We start from the raw sequence: 8,105 nt of genomic DNA on the forward strand, positions 1-8,105 counted from the left end.
TGAAAGGCGGCCAACTATCTGCTCAACAACTTTCTTGGAGACACCAAGAAGTTTTTTCCTCCACGTTCCCAAAATCTGAGTTTCAAAAATTTTCATACTTAAATGGACCGTGAATACCACCAACTCTCTTCGCCCCTTTCCTACTCCTCCAATACTATCATCGTAGCATGTGAATACCCACCTACAATTACAAATATTTTGCCATTTTTCTAAATAAAATGGTTAACATTCTTTTATTATTTTTTTAAGTTTAATCATGATGTAACTACACTAGGACACAGATTTACTGATGTTGCTGCAATGACCAAAATTTGATCAACAGCGAGCATCCCGTTATTCCATCGTTCTAGCATGGATATTGGAAGCGTATCCGAAAGAATCAAACATTTTTGACGAAGAACACCAATGAGACGCTCAACATCGATTCGAAGTGATGATAACTCTTTAGAATGAATGGCATCCATTGGCTCCAATTGTCGGTTTTTTTTCTTGAATGCAGGACATGAAACGTTGGCATTCACCGTTAGTAGAAGATCTGCTATTAAAAAACCTCGATCGGCTAAAATGAAGCCTCCTTCTTGTAAATTATCTAAAATTTCCGACAATCTCACAATCTCTTTGTCAGATATTCTACCTCCAAAAGTGGGGGATACGAAGATTATACCTCCAGAAGGACTAATGCCTATGAGCACTTTGACGGTTTTATGACGTTTATAAAAGGAATAAACGTTCGCGTTTGCTGCCATGGCTTTTGGATCAGGTGATTCCATATACACTTCAAAGCAGTCGATGATCACTGTTACGTTGTCTTCGTACCTTTTTTTGAAATGTAAGTGGCGTATGCTTCTTCAAAACATTCCGCGGAGGTAAACGCACCAACTGCTTCATAAAAGGATACATACACGGCGAATGAGAACGACTCAAATTTGAGTATAGTTCACTCATAATCGCCAAAAGTGCAGGAACTCAGCGATGAGTAAAATTTGTCTCATGGTTTCCTGTGGAAAACCTGAAAAATCCTCCGGAAATTGAGAAAAGTGACGAAAATTTTATTCAGCCTCGGAGTAGTACCAATAGACTGAGTGAATCCAATCTTTACTTTTCTCAAATTCGGGATTTTTTCCCTGGAAAATCCTGGAAAAACCTGGGAAAACATGAGGCAAATTTACTCATCGCTGAGTTCCTGCACTTTTGGCGATTATGAGTGAACTAAACTCAAATTTGAGTCGTTCTCATTCGCCGTGTAGCATTTATAGTTGCATAGAATCGCTTAGAAATCGTTGTCTGAGAATATTGATAAATGTAGCCCAGTCAGAATGCCTCGTTTAGCCTCAATTTTCGCAAAACCATAATAAGTAGCTGATCGTTGGGAAATTCATGACATTCTGGTAGATCTTGTCGCAGCGCATCAAATAAACGTTTAAATACTCGTCCACAGCTTAGACCGGTATAGTAGCGACATTTCTTATCATCAAGGATCAACGAAGCCGCGGAGAAACGAGTGCCCTCTTTAGCGATGTATGTAGCCGTGTCATTTTTTTGAATGAAACTTCGTGCTTTTTCTCGAAATTGCATAGTTTGTGTTTCAAGTCCCGGATCTTTTTTTCAGCGTTGCCATTGGCTTGCGTGCACACATCAGAATTAAATGTCTGTTCCTTCATCTCAGCATCGATATTAAATGTCTGTTCCTTCATCGTCAACATCGACTGCATCACTCGAAATCAAGTTCACGATCACGTTTTCAGCGTTGCCGTTGGTTTGCGTGCACACATCAGAATAAAATGAGTTCTTCTTCGTTTCAGCATCGCCTGACTAACTCAAAACACATCTTACGTAGGAATTGGTATGCTTTGTAATATTATAACCACGGCAGGGATCTTCAATAGATCTAGAATAGAATGTTGATGTTTTAGTTCAATAAATTGGACCAATTATTTTATTTTATTTTTCGTCATCCATGAAAAACATGCAACACTATAATTTCCATGCAATGCCACTAGAAATATCCACTTTACCTTTTGGAAATAGTTCCGATCGTCAAGGAAGGATATTCGTTAAGCCTCAGCGGGAGATTTTTCGTTGGTATCCAATCGATGTTTTTGATGTCATCTGGATTGGCTGGCTTTCCGGACACAAAGTGGTGGCCGCACACTCGATGATGCTGTCTTGGAACTGCCGGTAGCTGGCAATTTCGAACCCACTGTGAGTGGTGAATTTCCGAAAGGTTTCGGTGTGCTCCGGTGGCACGGACATTAATTTTTGGGATCCTGAAAAGTTGGTGGTTCTTGTTGCTCGCGTAAACAAGACAATCCGGCACATTACACTTTAGAGTCATATTGCGCCGATCACCGATTCTTGCCAGAAATTACAACAATAAACATGAATATTTATCGGTTTGAAAAAGCACGGCCGACTACACGGCGAATGAGAACGACTCAAATTTGAGTTTAGTTCACTCATAATCGCCAAAAGTGCAGGAACTCAGCGATGAGTAAATTTGCCTCATGTTTTCCCAGGTTTTTCCAGGATTTTCCAGGGAAAAAATCCCGAATTTGTGAAAAGTAAAGATTGGATTCACTCAGTCTATTGGTACTACTCCGAGGCTGAATAAAATTTTCGTCACTTTCCTCAATTTCCGGAGGATTTTTCAGGTTTTCCACAGGAAACCATGAGACAAATTTTACTCATCGCTGAGTTCCTGCACTTTTGGCGATTATGAGTGAACTATACTCAAATTTGAGCGGTTCTCATTCACCGTGTAGATTCGACAAAGAAGCGTAATCATTGACTGCGGCTGTCACCATTCTCCGTGTGTGTGAAATGTTATTCTTCTTCTTCTTCCTTTTTATGTATATTATACGTTGGACTTTAGTGTTCGTGAGATCGTGCTTGGAGATCTCTATAGCAGTTTCGTCAACAAAGTTTTCGAGACGCTCCGTCTGTCAATTCGTTTGTGATGCTACTCAGCTTTTGACATTTAGCATGAAATTACGAAACAGAGTAGAAGTTACTCTATTTTGAATAAAATAGAACGTGCGCGTATATGGAATAGCTCTATTATTTAGGTTATCCACTATAGCCACTAAACCCCAAAATATAGTTTCCATATTAAATATGTATTGATCTCTTGATTCTGAACAACATAGAAAAAATTGCAAGGACAGTTTTTATAATGTGGTCACTTTATCGGTCGTTCCGTATCCTCGTTTAGGCCAGTAGAATTTCTCTAAGGGCGTATATGGTGTCTTTACACCACATATACTTAGTACTATCAATTTCCAGTAATATACGTTAAGTAAAGTGTAAAATTATGTCGATAGATAGTGGAATTTCCTACTTTTCCGGGACCTCGAGTTGATCCTGGCCCTCTATCTCGGTACGCAAAAGTCTCCGGCCAATGAAACCACCAGCAATCAATTCAGCAGAGTTTTTTCTTTGTGAATATTAATAGCATGTTGACTGAAACCGTTTGGCAGCCGAGATATTCTATTTTGTCGCGGTTTTGTAAATTTTTGCCCACTGTGCAGTGTCATGGCTGTCTTTTTCTTTGGCTTTATAACGTCCCTACTGGGTGTGTTTTTTAGTACTTCCACAGTGTATAGGTGAGAGGTTTCTAAGCCAGTATCATTTTTGCAATAGTATTATTGTGTGACAAGTACAATCATACTCAGGCCCAGGATGGATTGGGAATTGAACCCAGCATGGTCCTGCTTTATAGCCCCAACTGAGCTAAGGGTGACCCCTACCAGTCATGGCTATAAGTTTCAATTATGGTGTGTTTCAATAATGGCATATGGAAATTCCATAGGCCATAATTGGAAATGGTGAGTTTAGAACGTATAACCATGACTGGTACATCTAACCTTCATATTAAAAAATTGACATTAAACCGACTGTGGGAGTTTTACCAAGCTATATTGAGTGTGCAGATAGATGCATACAAGAGTCATTCTTCAAGAAGAGTAATTCAGAAACAAATCTTCAAAGTAAAAACTATCTATACAAAGACACTCAATACTAATTGTGTTCATGTAAATACAATTTACATAGCAGATAGAGCATCCTTTGTCGACCATGCCATTCAACAAACTTCTTGTTTTAGTACTTACCCTTATTGTGAAACAACCTTTCCATCTTCTGTGAACAACAATTTTCCCATGCATGCAAAAACACACTTCATTTCAATATCGATAATATGAAATGTCGAAAACTCGACTAGAATCCATTGAAGAATTGTTCGAGCACTACTAAGCATATGCACGAGTGGATTTATCCTGGAAGGTCCTTTATTGTGCTTTCTTCTCGTTTGTGCATGGATGCTCACGAGTGATGTTCTTATTTACCTTTTCTCGACTGACTGGCATCTTGCTTTGATCCAAATGTGATTGGTTTAATAATTTAGCAATTTGATTCGTTCTTCCATCTCAGGGTCCAATGTTTACTCGGAATCCCATGTTGTAATTGATTGGTCCACCTTCTAACGGTCTGCAAATGTTTACTTTCCATATTTTTAACATGCCCTGAACATAAATTGAGGCACTTGTGTTTGCGTCCGATTTTGTTTTACTACCCTCTCTGCATGTGCTTCCATCCACGCATCCCCTGCGTGCGTTAGGGCTGCTGTGGCATTTTCCCTTTTTGGTGAGAGATTAGGGCGTAAAAAACAAACCAAAACGATGCCCGGTGCGCACTTGAGGTCGATGAAAAAGAAAAAGAAAAATGAAATTACGAAATGGTCCACTGCTATCTCAATTACCACCCCGAATTGAACGAGCAGGACCCTTTTGAATGGAGGGACGAAGTGTGAATGGTACAGAAAATGTGTTTTGTTTTGCGATCGGCAGTGTCTGCTTTTTATCATTTACCATCCCACGCAAGGAGTAGCGCTTCAACCCAGTGTAGGTGACGCGTTTGTTGATATTCACCAGTACTTGATTATCCAATCCAAATTGTCAAAAACAGAAGCGATCCTCCGTCAAAATGATTATTTTAAATATTTCCAACCCCAGACCCTAAAACCTCTAAATTATCATCCATTCAGCATGAGGCATTTTCCCATCGATCTATGTGTGAAAACCAACACAACACGTTCTTCAGCACTATAGTAGAAAAAATTTGCCAATTTTTGATCGTTCCACCCTTTAGAGACATGTTGGAAACTCGGGATGTCTCATATATATATATTTGATTATTCAAATGTTTAGTGACGTCAAGGAGACGACTCCTAAACCAGGACCCTAGATAACAAACCCAGTTACAGGATCAACTGTGTTACATTCCTTCCGAAGGAAGATGTGACCAGAAATCTTACACCTCAGAAAATCCCACTGACCTCTGTTGGGACTGACCTCAGACTCACTGGGGCAAGAAAACAGCCACGCTATAAATCAACCACCGGCGTCACCTTAACTATTTTTAGATGATTATCATATATTTGACCGGATAAGCTATTGTTCAGCCATTAAGTCAGTTTCAGTGTTAATATCTAGAATAGCTTTGGATGCAATTTTACATTAAATTTCGTCAAATTTCTATGAATGAATCCATTGGGCACCCTTTCCAAGTACTCCATGAAGAAAATCCCCTAACTTTTTTCACCCTCATCCTCCGAAACTCAATTTTCGGAGAACAGTTTCTCAGAACAACGTTGCTGCTATTTGGTATATCGCAATTACCGTTCACCGGAAGGTAGACAAACTTGTCCCACACATCCTACACCATTCGTGACATCTTCCTCTCCAGTTACCCATCCCGACGACCAACTACCGACCGGCCGACTTCGGTCATCAGCATTATCGTTATATGAAATAATCTGGGAAATTGATAGTCTGTGTGAATCCTGTGCGTCACATGTTTGTTTACTGGAGAAGCTGGGCTTCACGAAATTAAAGCGGCCACGGTTGCCCTTGAAAGCTGCCACCGATGAGCTCTTTAACCGAATCAGCAGCAATCATAATGCTGCAATGCCAACGGCAACGGTTGGTCGAGAGGGAAGAACATCGCAAAAGTGTTCCTTTCAATCAGAGTAATAAATTAAGCGAGAGCTTTTGTTTCGTTCTGTATCGTTATGTTTGTTTTTATCTCTTTGTTGCCGGACGCCATTGAGTGTGTTTCTATGGCATCGTTCGGGTTAGATTGCTGGAATTTGTCCAATCTGTCCGCCCATTGCGGAGGATGAATACTTATTGCATTTACTGGAATGGGATTTGAGTGTGGTTGAGTGTTTGCTGGAATCAATGCGGTTGTTATGGAACATTGGGTGGGGTTGATGTGTGTTTGGGTGGTATTTACTTTTTGTGTATTCTTAGAATAAAGATTGGAAGCTCTAGTCTGATCAGAGATTAAGGTAGCTTTTAGTTACTTAGAATTCTTAATATAGATGGGATGTACTGCAACAGTTATTCAGTTCACCACTTCAGTTATTTGATTATTATGTTACATTTGATATTAAATTTTAAGTGATTTAGCCTAGATGCTATTGATCCTTGACGTTTGTTTTATTATAAATACATAGTTGGTTGGAAATTCTATCTAACATGAAGCTTTAGTGTGATAATTTATTAGCTAGAGAAAGATCTGATGAGGATAGGTTGATAGTTCTACTAGAGTACGGCAGTACGAAAATTTAATAGAAGTTTCAAATGAGCAAAGGGCCATTAATACAACAGTACTAGTCAAACGCACACTTCTTTACCTTTTTTTCCTCTGTTCGGAACCTAACACTACTGCAACCAGTAAATTGATCTATTGTAGTATATCCCGTGTCCTTAGTTTAGTGCATGTCGTATTACTCCATCACTATTGAGAAATGATGAACTATTCGATTTTTTTTTACAGTTGCCACTCCTGCATTTATCGCAAGAATCCGACTCTAATTGAAAGGTCCCGCTATTTATACCCTTCGGAGTGTTGAAACACCCTCCAAAGGCGCGCCCCTTTGTCAGTCAAAATTGGATTCCTTAGCAACAAAATTAAGGTATGACACCGATAATGACCATGCATCAGAACCCTCGTCTTAACCACTTCAAACTAGGGAACAACGAAGAGAAGATTAGGAATCACATAGATGAAGACAACTAACTCATTTTTTTTCCTTGTATCAAGATCATCCTCGGTAGACAAAGCCGAATCTTGTCACTATCAACAAGGCATAAAAAGTAACAAGGACTAAGATGTGTTCCTTGGATTACTGAAAAATCCTGTTCCCCTAGTTTGAAGTAGTCAGGACTAGGAATCGGTGGTAGATCTTACATCCCGTAACGTACCACGAAAAGGTGATCTACCCACGTTACGGGGCAAACTCCTTTACCTAACTCATACATTAATGGATGACGAGACTTTTCTTCAACTCTCAAATAAGCTGAAAATGAAGGCAACCTTGAAAGATAAACCAACAACCTTTTATGACTGAATTCTATGTCAAAATTGAGCACTTAAATTTACATGATTTTTTCGAAGCGTGCAGGTAGTTCAACACGGTAAGAAAAAAGTACCCAACGGCCAGTTCACTTTTACTTACTTTTGACTAGTTTGTCTCCTTTTCTCCTTCTAATGTTGCCAAAAACGGAGGAGCAAAACCACACAATAGGGGTAGTAAAGTGTGGGAACCCAACGTTGAGTATAATCATATTTACCTACTGTTGAGTACAACTGACTTAATTTTGGTTAAAAAGTCAGTGGAAAATTCCATACGAACTGCACATAAAGTAAATGAAAATTACTTTGACCCGCTTTACCTACTTTTGGGCTCGTGCACTATAGTGCCGAGATGAGTGAAAAGAACTTAATTTTGGGTACTTTTTTTCTAACCGTGTAGGAAATTAATAGCAAACCGCTGTCAGACTCATTTTAGCGGGAAGAATCCATACATTTTGAGGTTAGTTTTGGGAAATCATTGAGCAACTTCACACGGTGATTGTGTCCGTTAGTGTGCGTGCTTTAAACGTCACTAATATCTATAGGAAGCTTCCTCTGATATTCAGATGATGAAAGAATGGCATGGGGCAAAGTCTACTGTTGTAAATTCATGAATTTTGATAACCATATTGTAGGGGTTTTTCCCAAACACTTCTATGGTCACTAGAAGTGCTGTGTAAATTTGATCA

The sequence above is a fragment of the Ochlerotatus camptorhynchus genome, unplaced genomic scaffold (assembly GCF_037179485.1).
Source record: "Ochlerotatus camptorhynchus isolate MF236.1 unplaced genomic scaffold, CSIRO-AGI_Acam_v1.1 ptg000077l, whole genome shotgun sequence".
Lineage (NCBI taxonomy): Eukaryota > Metazoa > Arthropoda > Insecta > Diptera > Culicidae > Ochlerotatus > Ochlerotatus camptorhynchus.